The 26,345-nt window shown below is 47.0% G+C and overlaps 1 protein-coding gene across 2 annotated transcripts in view; it reads right to left on the reverse strand.

Annotated features, from left to right (window-relative positions):
- Positions 1-22,495: 22,495 nt before the first annotated feature.
- The window catches only part of IRX2 (iroquois homeobox 2), a 37,629-nt gene continuing 33,779 nt past the window's right edge, over positions 22,496-26,345 (reverse strand). For both annotated transcript variants that reach the window (XR_008555876.1, XM_028139451.2), the window contains one exon: positions 22,496-22,825. The gene's annotated coding sequence lies outside the window, so the exon portion shown is untranslated. The remainder of the gene's footprint in view (positions 22,826-26,345) is intronic.

A 26,345-nucleotide genomic window follows, 5' to 3' on the forward strand; every position in this document is an offset into this window, starting at 1 on the left:
CAGGATTATTGTTTCTCCATAAGACTGAAAAATCACAGTGAGCATAGTTTGTCAGCTGACCTTGATGGAGATTCAGGATGAGAAATAAAATAAATCTGAGGTTTTAAACTATTGGAATTGTAAAATTACTGGCATCACCAAAAATAGCTTATCATAAGTGATACTAAGCTTGACACCAGAAGTGAGTGCTGTCATAACAGAAAATCTAAAATCTGTGGCACTGATGTAGGGGACAGGTGTCAGCCAATGGGAAGACTGGTATGCCAATGTACCTAATAGATTGAAGAGATGGGATGATGGTAGGTTAACAGCCTGTGCTAGTTATTGTTGGCCACATTTAACATGATACTAAAAGGAAGATTTGAGCTCAGAAAAGAAAATAGAAATAGAGAAAATGCAGAAATTCTCCATTCTCTCTGCCCTAGTGTCTGACAACCAACATTCTACTGTCTGCTTCTATGAATTTGGCTATTCTTTGGTCGGATCTCATATAAATAAAATCACATAGTACTTGTCCTTTTGTGACTGGATTACTTAACTTTGCCTACTGTCTTCAAGGTTCATCAATGTTGTAGCATGTGTCAGAATTTTCTTCCTTTTAAGAATATTCCATTGTATGTGTATATTACGTTTTGTTTATCCATTTATCTGTCAATGGATATTTAGGTTGCTTCCACCTTTTGGCTAAGCTGCTATAAACATGGATGTACAAATGTTTCTTCTAATTCCTGTTTTCAGTTATTTTGGAATTTTATCCAGGAGCAGAATTGCTGGATCCTATGGCAGTTCTATTTTTAATTTTTGAGGAACATCCATAATTACTTTCCACAGTGACTGCACCATCTTACATCCCCACCAACATTGCACAAGAGTTCCAATTTCTCTATATCCTCATCAACACTTTGTTTTTCCTGGATTTTCTTTTATAATAGCCATCCTAATGGGTATGAAGTGGTGTCTCACTGAGCTTTTGATTTGCATTTCTCTGATGATTAGAGATGTTGAGCATCTTTTCACTCTCTTTCTGGCTATTTGTATGTCTTCTTTGGAGAAATGTCTATTTAGGTCCTTTACCCATTTTATAATCAAGTTGTCTGCTTCTTTGTTGTTGAGTTGTAGGGGTTCTTTACACATTCTGGATAGTAACCCTTTGTCAGCTATGTGATTTGCAAATATGTTCTTCTAGTCTGTGTGTTGCCTTTTTACTCTGTTGATAGTGTCCTTTGATGGACAAGGAAACTTACTATGTTTTAAAGATAATTGTCTTTTCAAAAACGTAATGAGCTAGGATTAAAATACTCTGGAAAGTAAACAAGATTATACATTTAAAACACTTAGCATAACACCTAACACGTTGTGTCCAATTGGTGTTAGTTTTAGTGTACTGCATACTTGCTCTAATAGTAAAGTCATGACTTAAAAAATTCAGAACTTATAAAAAAATTCTTTGGAATCATCTTATAAAACACATTTTTAAATTTTCAAATATAATCAGTCTCCTGATTTATAAACACAATTTATTTGAAGTCACCAAAATAAATAGTATTGGTTTGTTGGTTATTGGATTTTGCATTTACATTTTCTTCATCTGCTAAGTGTGAATAGTCTGAGATAGTTCCATACAGTAAATCTACCCTCAGCAAGATAATATCTGCTGTCACTGCAGTGCACGAAACAGTAGTGCCGTGTAGATTCTGGTGATTCCGAATCTTCAGGGTCACAGGTTAAATGGACCTTAGTTTAAATGTCCCTCCCCACTGGAAACATCATCTTTCAGAGAGAAAATATTCATTTAGAATACAATATAAAAGTACAATTCTAGTACAGTCGCTGTGCAAACAGCAACCTTCTCCTTTCCTTGTATTACTCGAAAACTCCTCTGCTGCTTGGTATTGTCACTGTGGCGTTGACACCCTCTGGTCCTCTGATGAGCCTGGACGTGAGCCACGCTCTTCCTCCTCCACCCTATCTGTCACTAAGTCACACAGCCAGCATCACCCACCATTACCATCTGCAGGATTACATGACCAGCCAGATATACGGATGGAAAGGCTTCAGAAACCCAAAGGTGATTTTGATGCCATGCCACTATTGAGCTGTGATTGGCACTCTTTGTCACAAAGCTCTATAGAAACTTGTAGAGAAGAGAACATTGTTCATTTATTCAACCAATAACTCTGACCCCTGGCAGTGCTTCATCCTAGACGTCAGGTGTGCCTGGATAAACAGTGATTTGATCAAGCTGAAAATTCTGTGTGTTCTCATGGATACCAAGAAGGTCTGCACTCCTCTTGTTAAATTGCACAGAACAGGAGAAGTCCTGTTTATATCTGTTACCTCAAGAAGAATATTTTTTATTGGTTTGGTTTACCCAGCCAATCATTTAATTATGTGCTTCCTAGAGAATGATTTGCATAACTCAATCTGAAAACACAGAAATGAGTGAAGTTCGAACACGCTAGTCGTTTGATCTTTGTGTTCGTACAAAAGTGTTGCCTCACTAGCTTCAGTGCCTCTATTTGTGCTTTGTCTTCAGCTCCAAACCTTCAATAATGATATACTGTGAGAGAGGCACTGGCACAGTCTGAGCAATGACACAGTATTCTCAGCCAAAATAAATTCAGACAAAGAAATCGAAGCCTGCCTGGTTGAAACGCTGTGCGCTACACAAAGCCAGCGGTGTGCACAACTTACGGAATCGAAGCCAGTGGATTCCTCAGCCGACTCACCATCACAAAATCCCCAAAGCCCAAGAACTAGAAGAGCGCCAAAGAACATAGCTCATATTACATGATACACACAGGGTGCCAGGCGCAGGAGATCAAAGCAGAATCTCCAGGAATGAAATGCAGCCTAATGTGGAAGTTGGCAACCAGAGTTTGAGTAAAAGTTGATGAATGAGATGATTCTTCTGGAAGCCATTCTATTACCTGTTTATTTTAATCCATTATCAATGGACAGAAGTGTATTTGGAGAGATTTTTAAATTATTTCTGTCTTGAGACTAAATAATAACTGGATTCTATTCCATTTATAGTTGAGGAAGAAATATGCCACTGAAGAGGCAAGCAGTGGTTCCCAACACCAGTCAGCCACAGAGTTCCCAACAGTCTGGGATAAATACAAGAAATCAGAAAAATGTAGTGTAGGTGGGTTTTAAGTTGCCAACCAACCATGCTTGGAAAGCATTCGTCTTTCTTCTTAGATTACACCTTCTTATGGTTTGGGGTTAAAATGTCCTTTCCTTTACAAAAGTTGATGATAGTATTTAATAGTAATTCTGTTTTGGTTTTGTTTATTTTTAACTAGAGGCCCAACACACAAAATTCATGCAAGGGTAGGCCTTCCTTCCCCCAGCTGCCACCTCCACAGCCCCGGCTCTCGCAGTCCCAGCTCTCGCAACCCCCTTGCAGCCCTGGCCCCGTCCACCACCTGCACCCATCTTGGCCTTCGAGTCCATTGCCACACACTCCTAGTTCCCCGGTTCCATGGAGCCCCCAATCTATCACCCTGCAGAGGGTAGCCTGGGCCTCCCTCTTTGGGGTGACCACAAAGACCCCCAATTGATTGCTCTGCCAGCCAGTGGCCTGGCCCTCCCTCTGCAGGGCAATAGAGGGGCGATGTCGGGCCCCCCAACCAATCGCATGACACTCGCCTTGGCTGGTCTGGTGCCAGTGCGTGTCATAGTGTGGTCATCCGGAAGGCCGTCCAGACGGTCGTTCTGCTGTTTGGTCATTTGGTCAATTTGCATATTACACTTCTATTATTATAGACTAGAGGCCCAGTGCATGATTGAATCATGCACGTGTAGGGTCCCCTACACGCTTTTGCTTTCGATCGCAGTGGAGCTGGGTGCCTGTCCGCTGGTGCACCAGGCCTTTCGGAAGCCTCCGGCTTGGCGGAGGCTTCCGAAAGGCCTGGTGCCGAAGCAGACAGGCACCCAGCTCCCCCTCTTTTGATGGTCCGCAGCAGGACTTGAGCTCGCTGCCCCAGAGGCCCCTTCTGTTCCACAGCACAGCCATGGCGCAGACACTGAGCTCGCGCCGCCGCTGGCGACGCAAGCTCAGTGTCCCCCCGGCCCAATCGGCTACCCTGGCCACCCCGAGTCCCGCCCCCTGCGCCTCCCTCTGGCCCAATCCTGGGCATAGCAGAGTGATGGTAATTTACATATTACCATTTTATTAGGTAGGATAGAGGCCTGGTACAGGGGTCGGGGCCAGCTGGTTTGCCCTGAAGGGTGTCCCGGATCAGGTGGGGGTTCCCTTGGGACGTGGGGCGGCCTGAGCGAGAGGCCTGTGGTGGTTTGCAGGCCGGCCACGCCTCCTGGCAACCCAAGCAGAGGCCCTGGTATCTGGAATTTATTTTCCTTCTACAATTGAAACTTGGTAGCCTGGAGCGGAGCCAAGCCTGTGGCTCCCTCTGTGGCGGCAGCCATTTCTGTTGGGGTTATAATTGAAACTTTGTTGCCTTAAGCGGGTGGTCCGGGCCAGGGTGTGCAGAAAGCTTTGCTTCCCCTGTTGCCGGTGGCAACCCTGGCCTGCTCTCTCAAACTCCATTCTGACGCCATTTCTGTTTGAATTTGTTTACCTTCTATAATTGAAACTTTGTAGCTTGAGTGGAGGCTTAGGCCTGCAACGGCTGGCGGAAAGCTTATTTCCCTCTGTTGCCTGGGAAACCTTGCTCTCTGTGGCTGTAGCCATCTTGGATGAGTTAATTTGCATACTCGCTCTGATTGGATAGTGGGTGTGGCTTGTGGGCGTGGCTTTGGGTGTGTCGGAGGTATGGTTAATTTGCATATTTGTCTATTATTAGGTAGGATGTCTTTTTTTATTTTAAACAAAAGTTGGCAACTTTTCATCCAGCTTACAAGACACTTATTTTAATTATGAGTTCTTGAAAATTTTGGTTCTAATCTATTCCTAGAGAAAACAATGTCAACTGTGGCACAAGAGCTTGGGTTTGAGTAAAGTGTGCAGAGACAGTGATGAGAAAGAGGCAGAGGGAGGCATGTCACAGGAGGAGAGATGCTGGGCCAGGTCCTCATCCCTGTGACTACAGTCAGTCTCTGTGGACTAGACCCCTCTCCCTGGGTAGGCCCTTGTCTTTGACACAAGAAAGATTCACTGAATGGGAGAAGCTACGGAATTGGAGAGAGTCTATGGCACTGGAGAAATTTTGGCACATTGCTTCTGACAGATGAAGAGGTCTTATGAAGGGGAGACAACTCTCTTGATTTCGAGGGAAGTCAAGCACTTTTATTTATCATTCCACACTTCAGGCAGTGTGGAGCTGACAGGTAATTACACATACCTTGGTCAAATACTACCAGAAGTATACATATCTGTTGGACCAACTACTGTCAGAGCTGCTTTGAAAAGCCAACCAGCTCCACCATGAAAAATGTGGCCACCATGCTGGGCATGGAGCTTCCATTTAACCCCACAAACAATTCGACCAGTTATAGCAACCACAGCATCAGACATAAAACACAATGCGGGAAGGTCAGCAACTTCCAAACTCCAAGGCCAATGACCTTGAATTGCTTTGTGTCCTGCTGCTCATCCTTTCTCAGCTTGACCAGGGGCAGGTGGCCTTGTCACATGCAGTGGGGCCCACCAGAGGTTAGCTCAGTTCACCAAGCTCCAGCAGCCAAGCATACCATGTATGCTAAATTCTCTCATGCTATCAGAGCATGTTGACTTGCCCAAATTCTCCCTGTGTGCTATCTCAGTGGATAGGACTTAAAAGAAAGAAATGAGGGTTAACCAGAGAAAGCTAAAAAGAATGGGTAACTCAAGCTTAGGCTCACATTCTTTACCCCCGAGTTCCATCATTAAAAACATGTGAACCATGGAGTCAGCTGGAGGGAGGTTGAGCTCCCTTGTCAGCGCCACTGGGCTACAGACACTAAACCAGGAATAGGCCACTGCTTGAGAGCCAAGGTCACACAGACAAGTAGACATCCCGTAGGCATCACACTGTTGGAGGGGCCAAAGGAGCATGGCCCTTCTTATTGAAGAAGCTCTTAGCAGGAAGGCCTTTTTCGCAGTTGATCATGGAAAGTTGCAAATGTCCATCAATCCTGGGACCCTGTTTATGGGAAGTCCTGGGAGGGACTTCCAATTGGACTCAACAGACCAAGAGTACTTCCTTAAACCATCCCTTTGGTTGTTATCTCCTGGACACATTACATAGCTAGTTTACTGTTTGCATGTATTTTTTTGATTGTTTGTTTTTAAGTAGATGATGAAAGCAGGAAGCGACGTGTGGGAAGTTTATCACTCCTGCCTCCTTCCAGCTCCCGTTCTCACCACTTTTTGTCTCTCTTTCCCAGCCCTCACCCATTCAATGATGTTAAATGTCATTTCATGCAGACTGGGAGGTACTTCACATTTTCTCAGGAACATCATGGGGCATAACTAAAGAGTAACTGTTATTTGAAAATTTGATTTAGAATTTTTTAGGGTTTAAAATGTACACAGGCAAGGGAGAATCACTGTTTGTATTAGGAAAATGCTACATATTTATCAAAAAATAAAATCTTGCAAATTATAATAATCAGATAGCAACAAAGAAAAAAAGGAAAACTCAACCTCTCAATGAATTTGTACATTTTAAATTTAAACATTTTGTTAACTTCCTCCAGACAACACACAGCAATAGATGGCATGTGGCAGTGCAGGCGTGGGCCCACCAGCAGCCCCTCTGGCTATCACCCTCAGTGAACTGTTTTTCTGCTTAAAATATGGACATTTAATTTCCATCTAATTTGTATTTCTTCCCATCAGCAAGGTTACAAACTTCTGGTAGGTTTGCAGGCCATATGTGTGGTTACTGCTGTTATGAAGTATCTGAACTTCGATTATTTTTCTATTCAGGGGTTTATGTCCTACATTTGTAGAGCTCTTTTTGTTGTCATAAATGTATTTTTCCCATTTTACTATTTATTCACACTTTATTTTTTATTTATCCTAAGTAGACTTTAAATTTTTATTAGTCAAATTTTTATTCCTTTTCAGAATCATTCAAATCCATATTTTAAATGCCCTTCCCAAAACCAGACCAATGTTACAAAAATGCAGTTAATTTTTTTTCCTGAACTCCCGTGGTTTCAATTAGAATATTTTATTCACCTTAAATTAATTATTTGTGTAAGATGAATATTTGTACTTTATCAGATTAATTTTTCACCTAATATGTATTTTTTTCACATAATATATATATATATTTTTATATATATATATATATATATATATTTTTTTTTTTTTTTCCAACCAGCTAGTCCAAAGTCTCATCATGGTGTAAATATCCTACCATTTTCTCGTCAACATAAGTGCCTCCTTTGTAATCTGTTTGATGCCGCTCTGTGTGTCATCCTTCTTGGAGTAGGAATTCAGTTCCACTCATTGTTCTGTCTTTTCCTAGACAAGTACTCTAGTTAATGACTAGAATTATTTTGTAAAGTAATATGATAACTCTCCAAGAAGTATTTTTAAATAAGTCACCTATGGGTAAAAATATATAACGACTTGTGGAAAATCACCCTAAGCCGATAATACAAAAGTCAAAAGGAAACATTTAAACCAACAGCTGGAAGAAGACACAGAAGCCAGGATAATCAAATACCTTGTTGACACGTAGTTGGGAGAGATCACTAATACCAAGGAACAGAATCCGACTTTGCAAAGCCAGCAGGGGGTCAGGCTTAGCAGGTTCAGGTGGAGGGATAACGGGAGTGCCATACACTTAGGGCTAGCAAACTGACTCCTCTTGCATTGGGATGAAAAGCCTGGGATTAGCACGGCCCCTTGTGAAAAGACCGAGGGGTTTAACTCACCACAAGGGCACCGTCAGCCAACAGGTGCGTTTGGGCAGCACCAGCAGAATCAGTCTTGGAGCAGACAAGAGCAGACCTGAACTTTCCACTCCGTCTGGCCCTCATGTTGCCCCTACATAACATTTAACTTTGGGATCCCCAGTAAACCAATAGCTTGGGGGCAGGGGTTTGCTCTCTCTATCTAGTGTAGCTCTTGGTAGGGACCCAATAAATATTTTTGGAAGTAATAATCTGTCTTAAGGCTAGAACTTGCCTACAAGTGTTCTCTCAAAACTATGTTTTTAGAAAAATAATCCTTTTGCCAACCAAAACTATGATATTCAATAAGACTGCTAACCACCACCTAAATACCTTTTGGAAAGGGTGCTAAGAATACTCCCATCTCTACTTCCATCAGCTAAGTTGAGTGCAGGTGGTAGGAAAATTGAGCATGACCTTATGTGTCCTGAAGGTAGTACGCTGAGAGCTTATTGTTCAGGAGTCATAGATACTTCAGAAATGAAGATTGTTGTCAGGACAAGACACTAAAGTTGATCATGAAACAGAAGACACTATAGAAAAAAAGGAAAATGATAAGAATATAGATCTAAAAATATATCAATCTTTTTGCAGAAAAGAGACTCAGTGAATTTCTGTCATCACTTTAGAAAGATTGTTCAGTTTGGGAAACAAAAGGGACAAAAGGAAGGAAGGAAAGAAGGAAGGAAGGAAGGAAGGAAGGAAGGAAGGAAGGAAGGAAGGAAGGAAGGGAGGGAGGGAGGGAGGGAGGGAGGGAGGGAGGAAGGAAGGAAGCAGAAACAAAAGGAGAAGGAGAAGAAACGGGGCGGGGAGGAGGGGGGGCGGAAATACCAAATAAAACTATCAAACCAGCTTATAAAGACCCTCTACATTCTCAGTTCCTGAACCTGGGTCCCAATATGAGCCCCCCAGACTGGGGTGAACTGCTTCAATCACAACCTAGACAACACAGTCTTCTGCGCCCTCCTCATGTGGCTAATAGCCTCATATGCCACCTTGGGCACTCAAGGCATCACCTTCCTTACCCTCTACATATTCCCCAAGAATCACTGGGGCTTTGGCTAGAAGCAGTGGTGTCTTGTGCACCTTCTCCTACAATCAGCTTTAAGGCAGTCAATTGCATTGAAACAGTCAAGATGAGTATGGATTGGCCCTGGAACCCCATTTTCTGAAACTTGCAAATGAACTTTTGGAATTAAATACATTCGTAAGCTGAAGACTACCCATCTTTCCCCAGCCAGCATTGCTCAGTGGCTGAGCATCAACCTATGAACTAGCAGGACTATGGTTTGATTCCCAGTCAGGGCACATGCCTGGGTTTCGAGCTCAATCCCCAGGAGGGGGCACGAAGTTGGCAGTCAATTAATGATTCTCTCTCATCACCAATGTTTCTATCCCTCTCTCCCTCTCCCTTCCTCTCTGAAATCAATAAAAATATATTTTTTAAAATTTTTAATTAACTAACTAATTAATTAATTAACTTTAAAAAGACTACCCATCTTAGCCATGAACAAATTTGCACACTGCTAGGACAACCACTGCAGTGGCTGTGAAAGCCGCCTTTGATGTGAGCCAGTTGATTTCAAGTATTTCCTTTGAGAGTCTGGGGCTGGGAACTTGGAGTGGAGGTGCTTGCATCTTCTGGAGCTAAATCTGCTCTGACTCCTGCTGCCTGCAGACCGGGCTATGGTGGTCCTTAGGGCCTGTATCCCAGATGTTAATGTGAGAGATGAATGTGGTCCACCCAAAACCAAGTCACACAATTACCATGGGGGATCTCTTAAAAACTCGGTGCTCACTCCAACCCAGGCTTGTCATTATTTCAGCCGTGTCAGCACTGCACTGGGCTCTGTTGCTCAACAGTTTTAAGTGACCGATAAAAGCCACACCGTTGCTTGTTTATTTGTCTAAACACAGTTTGGAAAGTGTCAGCCTATAGTTTAATGTTTAATTGCTACCAAAATATTTGTATGTCAAGTAAACAGTTATAGATAAAAGGAAGGCATTGTTCAGAAAATGGATTAATTAGCATTTAATTGCTATAACTTGCAATTAATCTGTTAATATTAGGAATGCAAGCTTCTAACAAATTAGCAAGGAACAAAAGAAAAGCAACAAGGAATGAGAGATCCTTTGCAAGTCCCTAAGCCACCAGCTCCCAGCTCCTGCAGCGGGGACTCAGGCTGGTCAGGAATCTCAAGGTCTTTACACGGGTTAAAACTCAATTTCTCTTTCTAACCTCAAAAGGCATTTTAAATGGCTAAGGTGGATTTGGTACTGGTTTGGGTGACTCACCTTAAGGTGAGACAGAGTGGGTGTCTTCGTGGAGAATACGTCTGAAAATAATTGCTTCGCCGGGAGGAAGCATTTAGTGAGGCGTGCTTGGGAGTACACAAAACCCTGAATGTTCACTGCCCACTCAGATGCACTCTGGCAGGTCTGGAAGCTTGGGCTCAAACCAGGCACACCTCTGTCCTGGGACGGAGCTGGACATCCTGCCCACGGGCCACTGCTGGCTCTGCTCAAGCTGTCCACCCCACCTGCTCTGATAGCAGAGCTTGAGGCACTTTAGGGTGAACACATTCTCAGCGCCCACCCCAGGCATTGCCCAGAACACTGGGTGGGACCGCAACCTAAATCGTGCGGACCCCATCTGGCTTCACATCACCCCGGCGCAGGGCCCAGCCCGACCCCTGCCCTCGTCCCCCTGTGCTGACTTCAGCTGCTCATTAGGAAGCTGGAGCCCCCACACGACGGGGTTCACCGGCAGCCCAGCGGCTCCCGCCCACACGGTCCACCCACTGCCAGCTCTTAAAGGCCTCTCTGCATTGTTTGCTGTCAGCAAAACAAGTGTGTGCCCTACGATCCCACAGACAACAAAGCCCGCAGCAGCATTGCACACGGGTGATGTCACCCAGGTAAAATTGTACTGACAAGCTTTTAATTAAAGTTTTCCCACACATCTTTCCGCGGGTCCCCGGAGCGATTATTCACTATGCGCCGACTGCCAGCCAATTGTGAGTTGGGAGGGAAGTGTTTTATTTTCAAAGCTCTTGCTGACAGCTAGAGAACACTTTGTTATACAATCTGTTTACGTTTTTTCACACACACACTCACACACGGTCTTGCTAAAGGGGAAATGGCTACGCAGGGTGTTCAGCGTGCATGGCAGTAATTAAAGACATCTGGTGCTGAATGAACTGAAGGGGGGTGGCGGAGCTCCCTCTATAAACAGTCACCCCATCTCGACGAGAGCTCCCCCAGCTTGTCAAGGGAGATGACTCCAGGAAATCACAGGTTCAAACAGGTGCACGGAACTCATGGCTGGAGTGCGGAGGCGCCCGTGCTACCTGGGAGCAGATACCAGCGGGGAAAATGCACACGCAGGTGGGATGGCACGTGGGTGCTCTGTGTTGTGGAGCAATGGGCAGTTTGAAGCGGCTCTGTCCACACTCAGACACTGTCCCACATTTCTGCCTCTGAGAAGCTATTTCCGTAGGAAGGGTCCCAGATTCGGGGAGCGGGGTGAGCTATGGAGAGATAGGGGTTCCTGTGGTCCCTGGTTCCTGCTGATAGAATTTCTGAAGGACACGGCCCTGGTCTGAAACCTCTGCTTCACTGTGACAAACTCTCCAAAACCTGGAAGGGAAGAGGGGCGGCCCTGCCCAGGACAGGTGACTGGGCCTCCAGCCTTCTCGTAGGAAGAAGTCCCTGTTCATGGTGGCTGGGCCACTCTTGGCATCTTCTCTCTCAGCTGCCCGGCACCTGCCTTCAGGACTGGGCTCCCACGGTGGCTGTAACCGTTGTTATATAAGAGACTTCATATGTAGCGTGCCATCCTTAGCCTCAGTTTCCCCACATGTAAACTGGACACAAGAACACCTGAGCCAGGGGCGGGTCATGACCTGAATTCAAAAGCACCTACTAGTGTCCTAGTGGCATCAGCCAAGGCCACGGACACTGAAACAAGCACAGGAACATGTCTGAGTGGGAGCCCAATCCTGGGCGTCAGGAAAGGCTCCAACGAGGAGAGGCACTGAGAATGGGGCTGCGCTGCTGAGTGAGAATCACTCGTGTGAAGGAAAAGCAAGAGAAGAGGGCTCCACGCAAAGTTACTGAGGCTGAGGAGAGAGACAGAGAGAAAGACAGGATGGGGTGGGTAGGGAGGGGGAAAAGAGAAAAGGAGATGGAGGGAAAGTGAGGAACAGAGAAGGAGAGCATTGATCCCCAGTAAACACAGCACCACGTGCTGGGCTTGTGCCCTTGGCTGTCTGCCTGCCTAGCAGAACCCCTAAAAGTAGTAAAGAAAGCTTCTCTGTTGACCCAAGAGGCAGAGTCCACACAAAGAGGGGACTCCATCACTCAAGACTTAACCGCTGAGGGTCACACCCTGGAGCAGCCTGGAGCCACAGGTGACAACCTCGCATCCCTGCTGCCCAGGGGTACCACCCAGCGGCATTGCACTGTGACCCCCCCCCCCCGACACTTCTGCCTCATCCTTCCTTCAGGGACAGACTGAGTTGTGATGTGGAGGCACACGTGGACATTCGACACCAAGCACCTTAACCTCATGCCCCATGGACTCATCATGGCCATAGCTGGCCAGTTTTGGGGGGCCAGGTGGGGATGAATTCCTGATTGAACCACAATGGTCTAAGAGGACCCTGGCCTTGTGGAGATGTCCTCACCTGTCTGTCCACCCATGGCAGCTGCTGATGTCCACCTCCTGGAACCCTGAGCACCAGGCCTGGGGCAGCTGTCACAAGCAGCCTGGACCACAGACATGGCCTAAACTTCTGCTCTCAGGTGGGTAACTGCTGAGGTGGGGCTTTTCACCATTTGTTTGCTTTTATTTGTTTGCTTTTTGTGTAGTGAGAGCTGCTTTTTTTTTTTTTTTTTTTCTTGCATGCTTTCTTTATTTCCTGCAAGAATACTGGAACCAAAAGCCTTGTTTTGGTTACTTTGTTATTTATCATTCAGATGCCTCCCTGGGCTTGGGCAGGCACAGTAACTGCAATCTCAGACTCATTGGTGGGTGAGGAGCATCCTTGGAAGTACCGGGTGCGTGGGTAATATCCAGAACCTGGCACGAGGGGAGTTTCCAGGTGCAGCCTCGGACAACACCACTCCTTGGACTGGGTTTGGCTAAATGAGATCCACCAGTTGACCTTGAAACTGGTGCTTTCCGAAGAACTGCCTGATATCAACTCCAAATTGTGACCTCCAGTTTCTCATCACTGATCCCATCACAGTGACAAATACCATAGAAAGATAAGAAGGGCGGGCTTCTCAGCTCCCCTGCTGTGTGTGAAATGTCCCCATCACATCAGGGGGTGGACACGAGGAGGTGCCAGGCCAGCGGGCCTGGGGCAGGCATGTGCTCTACGCTCATGCGGGCAGCAGATGTGTCGGGGCTTTGATAACTGGGAAACCCCAAAACAGTTCGTGGGGGGAAATGATCTGCAGATGTGTCGCAGGGAGAAGAGTCTAACTATTGCCAATAAATTAGTCAAAATTACATTCCCCCAGATCAGCCTTATCTTCTGAAGTAGAAATTATGGAGCAAGGCATGCAATCTAATTTTCCGAAGTCTTCAAACAAAAGGCACCCAGAGTCCTGGATGTTCTTGGCAAATCTGTGCTTTTCCTTAAAAGTACTCACAAGGGAACTAAGCGTGCTCCAGCGGCTTGCCATTTAATAATGGAGCTAGTTAGGCAACAGAGCAGGATGGTGAGGGGCTGCCCTGGGGGCAGAGCCAAGGGCTTGGCCTGGGTCATCCGGGGTCCAGCAAGAGCAGCTTCTCCTCAGCTCCCAGGTGGAGCCAAGGTTTACGCACCTGACACTAACCGTCCGCAGCTGGCACTCCTGCAGCTCAGCCTGTTTCTCATATGGTCTTTGTGTCAATCTCCCCTGGGGGAATTCTAGCCCTCATGCACTAACGCTGCATTCATCCAGCGCCCCTGACATCATTATGGTGAACAGAGAGATTCCGTTTTTATTAATTCCCATTTTAAACGAGAGGAAACCAAAACACAGAAAGGCTGAGGTCAAACCCCAGCACTCTGGAGATATCTGGAATGAAGCTGGGCCAGTTTTCCTCACGCAAGAAAGCTTTATTCTGGTGGGGACGATAATTTTTCAGAGCAGCGGCTCCTGATCTAAAATGCATCCATTATCTCAAAGGATTTTCAGATAGTCTCAAATTCCCAAGACAGAATGCAAAATAAAGCCCAAAGGAAAAAAAAATTGAAGAAACTATGCACACAAGAAATATTTTTTTACAAAATCCCTTTGACATGGGGTTTTAAATAGGTGACTTGAATTTCTGCCCTCGCCTTAGAAACTATGTTGATTGGTTTATTATCAAATACTTAACAAATTGACAAGATAAACATACAAGAAGAAAAACAAGAGCTGCTGAAGTCACAGCATTCTGATACCTCAGTAAGTCACCATTTCGGGCAACCTCATCATAGGGGGTCACAAAGTGTTCCTCCAAAAGATGCATTCACCTGGAACCTCAAAAGGTGAGTGCTTAGTCTATTTCAGCTGCCATAACAAATTGCCACCAACTGGTGGGCCTAGACACAGCAGAAATGTATGGCTCTCAGCTCTGGAGGCTGGCTGCTCAAGATGCTGCCAGGGTGGCTGGGTGTGACAGAGGCCCTCTTGCAGGTGCAGACAGCTTCCTCCCTGCTGTCCTCACCTGGCGGGAGGGGAGAGGGAGTTCCCTAAGGTCTCTCCTATACCGGCACTAACCCATCCTGGCAGCTCCACCCTCATGATCTAGTCACCTCCCAGAGGCCCACCTCCTTACACAATCACCTTGGGCGTTAGGATTTCAATAGGTGAATTTGAGAGGGCAGTGACCTGATTCACAATAAGGGACTTTGCAGATGTAAACATGATAGGGATATCCACATGAGACCTTCCTGAATCAGAGTGGGCCCTACATCTAGAGGTGGGTGTCCTTGTAAGACACGGAAAAGGAGAAGGCACAGAGGAGAAGGTGATGTGAGGACTGAGGGCGAGATTGCAGTGATGCCACACTGTCTCCATCTGCAAGGTCTGTTGGGTGGAGGAGAAAGACATCAAGCCAGGCACTCTGGGCAGTGAGTCTATCTGTGGGGGAGGTGGCTGGGCCCTTGTGCCTCTCTGGGGTACCCGGCAGAGGCCACTGAGCCACCAGGATGGGGTCATTGAGGATGCAGAGAGCAGGGACAAAGGTGGGAGCTCCTCACTGTCTCCCTCCATGCTGTGGCTCCAAGCTGTCCTGGGTTTGAGCTGACCCCATCTTTCTCATCCCCAATAAGGGAATCAAGGAAAACTCAGGAGCAAACTTCTTAGGAAAATAGAGCAGAGACAGGGAGAGGCGTGGATGGAAATTCGAGGCCTCCCAGGAGACTGAGCAAGACACTGAAAGGGGCGTGGTCAGATTCGGAGTTGCCTCCATGGGGGAAGGCCATCCCCAGGACAGCCGGTGCTGCGTGCCCTCTGCTCACCACACCTGTGGCCCATCCAGGGTCTGAGGTCGGGTCTGTTAGGGCAGCCGGGGTTCCCACCCACACAGGAGCTTCTCCTTCAACTTGGGACAGGAATTTGTTTTCAGAGTCGCCCCTGCACAAGCCTGTTCCTCATTGACTCATGTGTTTTGTGTTCTATTCATGTCCTGACACACGGGACAGCTCACCCGAGAGGAAGACAAGGGACTGACTGTGAAGTGGCAGGACAGGATGCACAGTGAGCAAGGGGCCCAGCGCTGCAACCACACATACAGAGACCCCAACACCGTCCAAAAGGCGTGCAGCAGGCTCACCAAGAGGGTGCTCCTGTGCACTTCATGTCATAGGGTCAGGAGCATGTGCACCCCCACAGAGAAACCCATGGTTGGCGCCTGGCCAGGGTTCCACATAAAGACAAGGAGCCCCCAACCCATCTCCAGAGGGCCCCCTGGGAAGGCATCCTGGTCTGCTCCCCATCCTGGCCCAGGCCTGCGCTGACCCAGATCAAACCTTCCAGGACTGCTGGTATTCTTGCTTCCCCTTATCTCCCAACCGCGTGGCCCCCTCAGCTCCACACATGCAGGTACAAAGTCAGAATCAATGGGGACACACGAGCCTGCCATACCTGCATTTCAGCTGGAATAAAACCCTTCTTAGTAATGACTTGATGCGTCTGGCCCTACAGAGGCGGAAGCCGATCCAGAGAGAGCCCAGCAGTGCGTGGGCAGGTTGAAAACCCACAGCTCTAAATTGGACCCATTTCCAGCTCTCACATTCAGTGCTCCTTATCTCTCCCGCCTTTCCCCCTTCATCCTCACCCCATACGAGTACACTGTGATGGTTTTCAATCAGCACGAGCTGGGAAGCGTGCCTGTGACAGCACTGGAGGGAAGTCTGTCCTCCCCTCTGTAGTTAAACCTGCCTCCCACGCCAGCCCTGCCCAGATGCCAAGATGCCTCTGATTTTTCTCCTGATTTTTCTTCAAGAGCTCATCCTGCCCTCCCCGTGCAGAGAGGTGCCTGGTAGGGACACTGCCATATTCACACTACAAAGCCTCTGCAACACCTGCTGGAGGCAAGAAACAGGATTCTTTTTCCATTCCCCCTCCACCAGGAAGGCTTCCTGCCTCCCCATGCCTGGCAGACCCAATCAATCCTTTCTCCTGTCCACAGCATTGCACCTGGATGTACACCAGCCCCTGGAATAGCACTATTTTCTCATTAGCCCACCAGCTCCTTGAGAGAAAGAACACAAGGTGTCTGTGTTTGACTCTGGGCAGTAGCTCCCAACTCACTCAGTCATCCATTCACTCATTCATTCATTCACTCATCCATTCACTCATTCATTCATCCATTCACTCATTCACTCACTTTTTCATTCACTTGGTCATTCATTCATTCACTTGGATGAGCTTCAGTGGCACCAGCTCCTGCCCTGGACAGGAGAAGGAGCAGTGAGGAGACAGGTGAGGCACCACCCCTGGATCTCAGCCATGTCAGGAAAACTGACACCTAGGTATGTGCAGCGATGAAATTCATGCACATGTTAATGGAAAATGCCCAGCTCCAACTATAAGATGACTAGATCTTAACAACATACTTTTGAGAGAAAGAAAAGCAGGTTTTACATACACTTTGATCTCATGGGCATTAAATAAGGAAGATGAGTCTTTTCTATTGGCAACATGCATAAGCAGTGTGTGCCTACCATACGATTACACACATGCACACATTCCACCCATTTATACCTCTAAACTGTTCACCCACCTTCCCAAATGATCACAACCACATCAGCTAACGTTTGCTGAGGGCCTTCTCCACCAGGCCGTGTCCTGAGAAATGATCATCTGCACCTTCTCTTTCTGTCACCATCTGAGGTGGCCCCAAGTACCTGACAACTGCCCTGTCTCCTCAGGACCTGGACCAGGGCAGCCTGGCTCCTAGGAGGAGAATCCACCTCCTTTGGCCAGCACCCTCCCTGGTCTCCTCTTGTCCCTGAGACTCAAGGAGCCAGGCTGGCCTCACAGCCCAAAGAGCAGGACTGAGTCGGCCACGCTGCTGGACGCCCTCCTAACTTCATGTTTTGTCCATTGTACAAATCACTGTGCTATGGGAGTTTATGTGTGACACACACAGGACCCTGGGAAGGCAGAGTGGCATCGTCTCCCCAGTCTCCCTGGAGCCTGACCTCAGAAAGAACGGAGCACCAATGCAAGTGGAGGCCCAGCCCCCCAGGCCTTTACACCCGGGGGTCTTTCCAGACAAGACAGGCCGGAGCCGCGGCAGAGACCACACTTGGCACATGGCCCCCAGCGCCGTTCTGCCCCACTGCCTCGTGGTGAAATGAAAATAATAATAATTCCTAAGACTTTCAGATTCTGGCCCCAAAGTACTTTTCCAGGAACGTACTCTGAAAGAATGCCATAGAAAATATGGTCCCTGTGACACTAGACTTCAGACATCCTCGTGATTTAGGGGGCGAGATCGCTGAGGGGCTTCTGGAAGAATTTTTTTTTGTTTCTGACATTTCAGAAGAAAAAACACACCTTTGAGCTGAGCCCGTTCCGTCAGCATTCAAAATTTCACGTGAGCGTTGCTTGGCCGGCGCTTGTTACAAGTATAAAGGAAGTATTGGCTGTGAGGGTCTGTCTGGCTCTCTGCAGTCACTCCCCTCCTAAGGGGAAGTTGGATCTCAAGGTGGTGTCTAAAGTACAAAGTCTTGTAAGATTTCTGTAAAGCACAGAAGAAAATATTCCAGCACAATCCATGCATGTGAGTGAATCACAAAGCATTTCTTTGGGGTATATGAGATGGCTCCAGGATGCGTGTTAAGATTCTAGGTAGAGTGTAGGTTCACCCAAACATGCCCCCATGCATGGAGCAGTTATTGTGTGCCCACTGTGTGCCTGGTACATGCTAGGCTCCAGGGAAGGAGAGAGGAGGGGCTGAGGCTGTGCCCTGCAGCCGCTTGTCCATTCAGTGGAGACTCCCACAGTTGCCTGGACGGGGGCCATGTGGAGTCAGTGCCGGGGGGGACTCTGTGGAGTGAGAGCGGAAACAGGGCCACACCTTCATCCTGACACCAGTTGGCACTCAGTGACACTTGAGTTCTCAGATGAGAAGAGTTTTGCTTTGTCTGAGGGAGGAATTAAAGCTGCTCTTTTCTCACAGATTGACCACGAAGCTACAAAATGTAGGAGGAAGAACTGGCACCTCAGCCTTCCTGAGCACAGCAGCAGTTCTGAAAATTCAATTCAAAACCCCTCGTCAGCTGGCAGGATTTCCCACGGCTGTTGATCTAAATTCTCATTCCTACCCACACATCCTTTGCAGCAAAATGTTGAAGAGAATGATACCTTTAGCATTTCCCTCATCCTTCCTTGGGAAACAACATGAAACAATGAAGAAAAATGCTTAATTCTCTCAAGAAAATAGCAAATATTCCCTGTGTTGTGGATGCTGGCCATGCCTCCTCTTCCCCACATCCAGCCACACAGGGAGCAGTCGGGTCCCAGTCAGTGGGCGTGTCGCTGGGAAGCCAGCTCTAGGCCCGCTGATGCCTCATCGAAGACCTGCCACCGCCGCATGACAGTGATACTGTATCTTATGGGTAAGGAGACAGGACGATGGGCTAGGTTAATACTTTGCCTTTTTAATCTATTAATCTTCCACCTTTGGGACATGATTTTAAATCCACTCCAGAGCAAAGTGACTGAAAATCATTCTGGTCTGACAGCTTTAAAAGATCACAAGTGAAATGTGTTAAGAAGGTCTCAACCCGCTGGTGCCATACACCAATGGCTTCTGGAAGTTTCCCTCACCCTGGCAATGGTTCTACACCCTCCCATTGGGAGTCTGAAGCAGACAATCATGCACCAACACAAGAAAATGTTCCTTTTAGACAGGGTTAACAGGAGGCGTGCCTATTTTGTCAGAATAATCTGGGTTCTGTGTGCTCATCACTGTGGGTGTAAAGATGCTCAGAGTTCCTGGGAACATTTGCTTCCTCCTTCCCCAGGTGATTTCTGGTGTCACATGATGCAGTTGGCAGGGGTCGGGGGAAGGGGGTACAGGTCTCCCTTTGTAGACAGAGTCATGCTGTGTGACAACATGTAAAACATTTTTAAAGCTTAAATTTTGATGACACAGAAGCAAAATGTGTCTGCATTGTTTAAAATACTTTTTTATTGTTTTTTCTAGAGAGAGGGGGAGAAGGAGAGAGAGAGAAACACCAATGTGAGAGTGAAACATCAATCAGCTGCTTCCTGGATTTTGGCTGATTTACCGAGAATCAAACTGAAACCCGTGCATGTGCCCTGACTGGGAATCGAACCAGCAATCTTTCGGTGTATGAGACAATTCCCAACCCACTGAGAAACACAGGCCAAGGCTGCGTCTGCATTCATATATATATATATATATATATATATATATATATATATATATTTTTATTTTTTTTTATTGATTTCAGAGAGGAAGAGAGAGATAGAAACATCAATGATGAGAGAGAATCATTGATCAGCTGCCTCCTGAAAGCCCCCCACTAGGGATTGAGCCTACAACCCAGGCATGTACCCTGACCTAGAATCAAACCGTGACCTCCTGGTTCATAGGTCGACACTCAACCACTGAGCCACGCCAGCTGGACAGCGTCTGCATTTTAAAACAAAAGACTGGGCCCTGCTTCCCTGTTCATCCTTGTGTTCAACAGCTCCAGACGTCCCCACGGCCATGGATGATGTCCCTGATCAAATTCTGCAGCCTGCTCCTCCACTGTTGGAGGTACACCAGGTGGTCCCCACACCACAGACATCTCCAGCCAGCCCTTAGCCAGCACAGGGGGTTGGGGTGGGGATCTGTGGATAAATACACCAGCTTGCTCACCTGCTGTGGGCCCCCCCTGAGGCGTGTCCCCAGGAGAACCAATCTTCTATACCTGATCAGGCCTCCTGGGTCACACCCCAGACAAACTCACCACCTTAAACCCTTCCCTCAAGCTGCTTTGGGGAAGCCCAGTATAAGAGATTTTAAAGCATGGACGAGACATTGCGGAACTTTTATTAAAATGCCTCTTAGAAAAAAACCAAAAGGGTTAGTACTGACAGTGTAGATGGAGAGTGGGGATGATGTGGGGTCTTCCTCTGAGGAATTCAGGGGATGCCCAGGGGGAGAGGGGTCAGAGCAAAGATACAGATTTGAGAAAATGCCCATTTTGTGACATTTAAAAAATTATAATGATGATAAAGAGAAAACATGAGAAATGCAATTACTGCAGTAGTCAAGATTACCAAAACGTGACCTTATTAATAATAAGAAGGAAGAAGTTTGGATTAGACCAAATTTAGGACACGTAGCCCTTCTATGACATCTGCACACTTTGATTCGGGAGTTTATGTGGATTTGCACACGTGAGTGACACACCTTTTCTTCCATCCCGTCGCCCTGCGTGTTAAGAAGAACAATTGCTGTTTTCCCTTCTCTCTGGATGTATTCCTAATTAGTTTTCTTTTTTTAATTAGAAGACACTCTCTCAACCTTCGCATCATCCCCCAACTTAATGAGCTCCTCCAGATGTTGAATGAGAAACAAAAAACCACAGGGGGGAAAAGAAAACAAAAAAAAACAGCTGGACATTAAATACAGTGAGAATTACCAACAGCTTATTTTGGAAACCAGGCCACATTCTCACATATTCTAAGTAACCACTGGTGTGACATTCTCCCCCTAGAAGTGATCAGCAAGTGGTGCGGGCACGTGGTGAAGACGCGCTCCTCGGTCCTGTGGCAGCTGTCCCCAGCGTGTGTGAGACCTGCCTGCAAGGCTCTGCTGATGACGTCGCCCAGATTTCTCACTTTCCATCACGAACACTGACCTCCTCCACCCGGCGTAGAGGACTTTGCCATGTTTTTTTCTTAGAAAACCAACTCTTTTGGGTGACAAGGGGGGTCAGCATGTGTGGTCACTACTAATGACCGGCTTGCATTGTTGTGGAAGCCTGTAGTGAAGAGCCCCTGCAGGATAGGGCACCCCAAATCCACACTGCAGCCACGGCAGCTTCTCCCAGGTGCTCAATGAACGGTGAGTGACTCTGTGAGACTGGGACCTGCCCCCTTCCTCGCTGTCAGATGGAGACGAGCTGGGATCCACAGTGGAAGCCCAGTGCCTCTAAGGCCTTTGTCATTGGTCACACGGAGCTTTCTTTACCAGGGGACCCACTCGTCCAAGAAGACGAGGAATGATCTGGTGGTCACTGTTAGTATCGCCTCCTCAGAGCCTGAGACACTGCAGTATGTGCATGGGATAGTACAACAGGTGGACACACCATGGCCAAGAAGCTAGGCCACCGGCAAACTCCATTATTCATGAAATAAAACCAAAGATATGCTTCCATAGTTTTCATAAGTGTGTAATAAATATGTATAAATAAATATGTAGTAAATAAGTAAATATATATCAATACATATTCAAGTTTGGCTAAGTTCATAGCTATAAATGAACTCATCCATTACAAAAAAAATTGGAAAAAAAAGTAAAATCACCTATGTGATTTGACTAGCTCTTAAATTTAATTGTATGGCACACATAAACTAATTACTAAAATTCTTTGGTATACAACACAATAAGTTACATTTTTTGCCAATGTAACAAAAAAAATAGATATAGTTTTGATTTATTAACACCAGACAGCTATTGTTGCATTTACTGTTGTCATTTTTTATTTAACAATCTAAGGGAAAAGAGGTCAGTGCCTCTAAACAATCAGGCACTGCATGTTTTAAAATTCTCGAGACACACCTGTTGCAAGTCAATGGCTTAGATCTTCCACTTCAGTGTCTTTTCTATATAGGTACATGTTTCATAAAATTAAGTTGATGGTTTGCATGATTTCATGAACCATTGCTTTTACTTACTGTTATCAAAAAATTATATATTAGGCCTTTGGCCAATTATTTTTGACTTAAAAAATGTCTTTGATGTTTGCTATCTTTTGCTATCTGATTTATTTTTAGTTTATCTTCTCTGGGAATCTGCAGGATATATTTATCCTGCCTTTAATTCTTCACGTGACTACTTTAAGTTTAGAAATTTCTCAGTTCATATTTTTATTATTAAAGTAAAAATTTAAAATCATTTTATCTCTTCACAAAAGATAAATTTTATTTTTAGAAACAAAGGAACCTTATTTACAGCCATGAGAGCGTCCCACAGGAGTACACGAAATACACATAAAGTGTACACACACAAGTGAACCTTTTAAGTCAATTCCTTGCCATGTTCCTGGGTGGCAGTGCCCTCACTGCCCTGCCGGCACCATCATCACTGTGACTTGGCCTCCAAGCCCAGCTGCACCACCTTGAGGGCCAGACTGTTTCACAGCGGGCATGAATGGCGGGCTTCCCTTCCTGGCTCTGGATCTTCTCATCCTCAAGGCAGACAAGATGAAGTTCACAGCTTCTTCTGGGGTAAGACCTTGAAGAAATAACATTTTAGTCCATTTTTACCATCTCCCAATATCCCAGCTTTTCCTGATGAAACTTGAGAGCCAAGACACACACCACCCTCCTTTGAGGAGCCAGGTCCTCCATCTTGCTCCCATTGGCCACCACCTCTCCTGCAGCATTTTGCGTTTACTCAATGTTACTTTCTAATGCCCTCTGCTGAGTCTTGGTCTGTGCTCCCAACTCCTATTTGCTTCAACACCTACTCTTCCTAGGCATCCTTATATTAAAGAGTTCTGTTTTTCAAAAAAGTAACATGCTGTGTGAACTGTATGATCCAAGTGGCATGCCTGTGTCAATAGGAAGTTTTTGGCTATAGTAACAAAGGCCCTACACCAAGCAAGTCAAATTCTCAGCCCGAGGGCCACACTCAGCCCACAACAAATATTTTTGCGGGCCAGCCAATATAACGGTAGGTAAGAAACGTTTTAATAAAAATTTTGTAACTTGATTTTTACAATATCCTGTTATACATAATTATTAATAATGAACTAAAACGTTCACTAATGGCTGATTACTATAATCATGTTGCATTCATTTCCCTTAAGCGCCTTACGCGCAGGCGCACCATTTCTCTCCACTAATACTAGCAGCGAATATTTTAGCAGCCTACTGCCACGTCATTAGTCTTGAACTGACTTGTTTGGTGTGTGCAACAGAAAATATTTCGCTTTTGGAGAACAAGAAAAATAGATTTATTTGTGTTATGCTTATTAATTTGTGCAGTTATTCAGTGTCTGATAAGTTAATGTTCAAGAAAAAATATTGCCGAAACCGGTTTGGCTCAGTGGATAGAGCGTCGGCCTGCGGACTCAAGGGTCCCGGGTTCGATTCCGGTCAAGGGCATGTACCTTGGTTGCGGGCACATCCCCGGTAGGGGGTTGTGCAGGAGGCAGCTGATCGATGTTTCTCTCTCATCGATGTTTCTAACTCTCTATCCCTTTCTCTTCCTCTCTGTAAAAAATCAATAAAATATATTTTTAAAAAAAAGAAAAAAATATTAATTTTTATTAAAATGTTCTATTATTTTATGTTAACGGTTACTCATTTATTTCAGCCCTTTGTATTCAGCATGTCTCTATCGAAATAAACCTATGAAAATTGAAAGTTTTGTTTTTTTTTGCAGCCCACATAAACTTAAACCGTGTTTATTTGACCCGTGTTAGCCTTTGAGTTTGACATGCTTGCCCTACACTAACAGGCTGGAACAACGGGGACCAACTAGCTGTGCACTGAGGTCTGATCTGCCTCTTGTGCTAAGACATGGAGCATTAGTGTTGTCCCAGGCTGGAAGCCCTCATGGTCACAATGGAGTGGCCAGTGCCCCGAAGCACTGCAAGCTTCCTCCCTAATCCTGCCCTCTGGACGGAAAATGGCTCTGTGCCACAATCAGAATGTTTTCCCAGCAGCCTCCACAAATCTCTCCTAAGGTCTCACTGTCTGAATTGGGTAAACTCTCATGCCTCCTAGGGGTCAGGCAGGGAATGGAGTCAGTCCTACAAAAGTCAGGCCTCCTGCCCGCTGGGCAAGCAGCCAGCCCTCTGAGGCTCATGGCCATACAGGGGAGGCACAAGGGGCCACCTGAAAACTCTGGAAAGGGGGAATGGGGAACACAGGCAATCTCCATGACAACAGTTTTCCGTTGACTTCCTGCATAAGCAACCCATTGTCTGGGTATAAGATGTTGGAATTAGAGTGTATTTTTCTCAGTCTCTGTGCAGCTGTGACACTGGAAGAGGCCTGATATCTGTTTCCTTTATAGAACACTAACTTTTGTTGCATTTCCATAATTAAAAATAATAAAACTGTAAGCATTATTTCTGCCTGAAAAATTCTAAGCACTTAAAATCTGTGGTATTTTTTTCCAAGAAAAAAAACAATTTTCTTTAATTTTATGTCTAACTAGAGGCCCAGCGCACAAAATCATGCATGTAGGATCCCTAGGGTCTAGCCTCCTGCGATCAGTGCCATCTTCTGCCCATTCACCAGTCCCCAGGCCAAACGCTGCCTCCGCCACAGTGCTGTCAGGCTGTTGGGATCACCAGCTCATCCCCAGCTGCTCAGGGGCTCAGGCCTGTGGGAAAGCAAGTGCCGGAGACTTCACCTCTATGTGCATGCGCCGGGCCGGCTGCTGATGGAACATGCTGCCCACTCAGGGCCGCTCATGTGGGCGCCGCCGCCGCCACTGCTGCTACCATTGCTACTGGGGCTTGAGGTGCTGACGGAAGCTGCAGGGCACGCCCGTAACCTACCTGCCCCAGCATGAGCGGCCCTGAGCAGGCAGTGCATTCCATCAGCAGCCGGCCCGGCGCATGCGTGGAGGTGAAGTCACTGGCACCTGCTTTCCTGCAGGCCTGAGCCCCTGAGCAGCCAGGGATGAGCTGGTGATCCCAATCGCCTCACAGCCAGCCTGGTCCTCCCACCACCCACCCCAATTCTGCCATTCACCATTGCTGATCCATTGGAGCCTGCGGGCCGGAGGCAGGAACCAAGAGGTCAGCTGTTCAGCCCGCTTGCCAGTCCCCAGTCCCGCCCCACCCCACTTGTGGGCCAGGGGAGAAGGGACCAAGAGGTGCTCAATGCATCTCATGGTAACTGGTCATTTGGTTGTCACAGTCGTCACGAACACTGGCTTTTTATATATATAGACTAGTGGCCCGGTGCATGAAATTTGTGCATGGGGGGGAGGGTGTCCCTCAGCCCAGCCTGCACCCTCTCCAATCTGGGACCCCTCGAAGGATGTCCTACTGCTGGTTTACAAGGATCGGGCCTAAACTGGCAGTCAGACATCCCTCTCACAATCCGGGACTGCTGGCTCCTAACCGCTCACCTGCCTGCCTGCCTGATTGCCCCTAACCACTCTGCCTGCCGGCCTGCTCACACCCAACTGCCCCCCGCCTCCAGCCTGCTCGCCCCCAAATGCCGCCCCCACCAGCCTGATCACCCCCAACTGCCCCCCATGCCAGCGTGCTCGCCCCCAACTGCCCCCCCTGCTGGCCTGCTTGACCCCAACTGCCCTCCCCACTGGCCTGCTTGCCCCCAACTGCCCCCTTGCTGGCCTGCTCACCCCAAACTGCCCCCTTGCTGTCCTGATCACCCCAAACTGACCCCCACTGATGGCCTCCTGGCCCCCAACTGGCCCTCCCTGCTGGTCTTATCACCCCCAAAGGCCCCCCCCCTCTTACCGGCCTGATCATCCACAACTGCCATCCTATCCTGGCCTGATGACCCACAACTGCCCTCCCCTCTTGGCCTCTAACCGCCTCTACTTCGGCCCTGCCACCATGGCTTTGTCCAGAAGAACGTCCGTAAGGTCTCCTGGAAGGTGTCCCAGTCTAATTAGCATATTACCCTTTTATTAGTATAGATAGAGGCCTGGTGCATGGGTGGGGGCCGGCTGGTTTTTCCCTGAAGGGTGTCCTGGATCAGGGTGGGGGTTCCCTTGGGGTGTGGGGCAGCCTGGGCGAGGGGTCTGTGGTGGTTTGCAGGCC

The sequence above is a fragment of the Eptesicus fuscus genome, chromosome 4 (genome assembly GCF_027574615.1).
Source record: "Eptesicus fuscus isolate TK198812 chromosome 4, DD_ASM_mEF_20220401, whole genome shotgun sequence".
NCBI classification, from domain to species: Eukaryota; Metazoa; Chordata; class Mammalia; order Chiroptera; family Vespertilionidae; genus Eptesicus; species Eptesicus fuscus.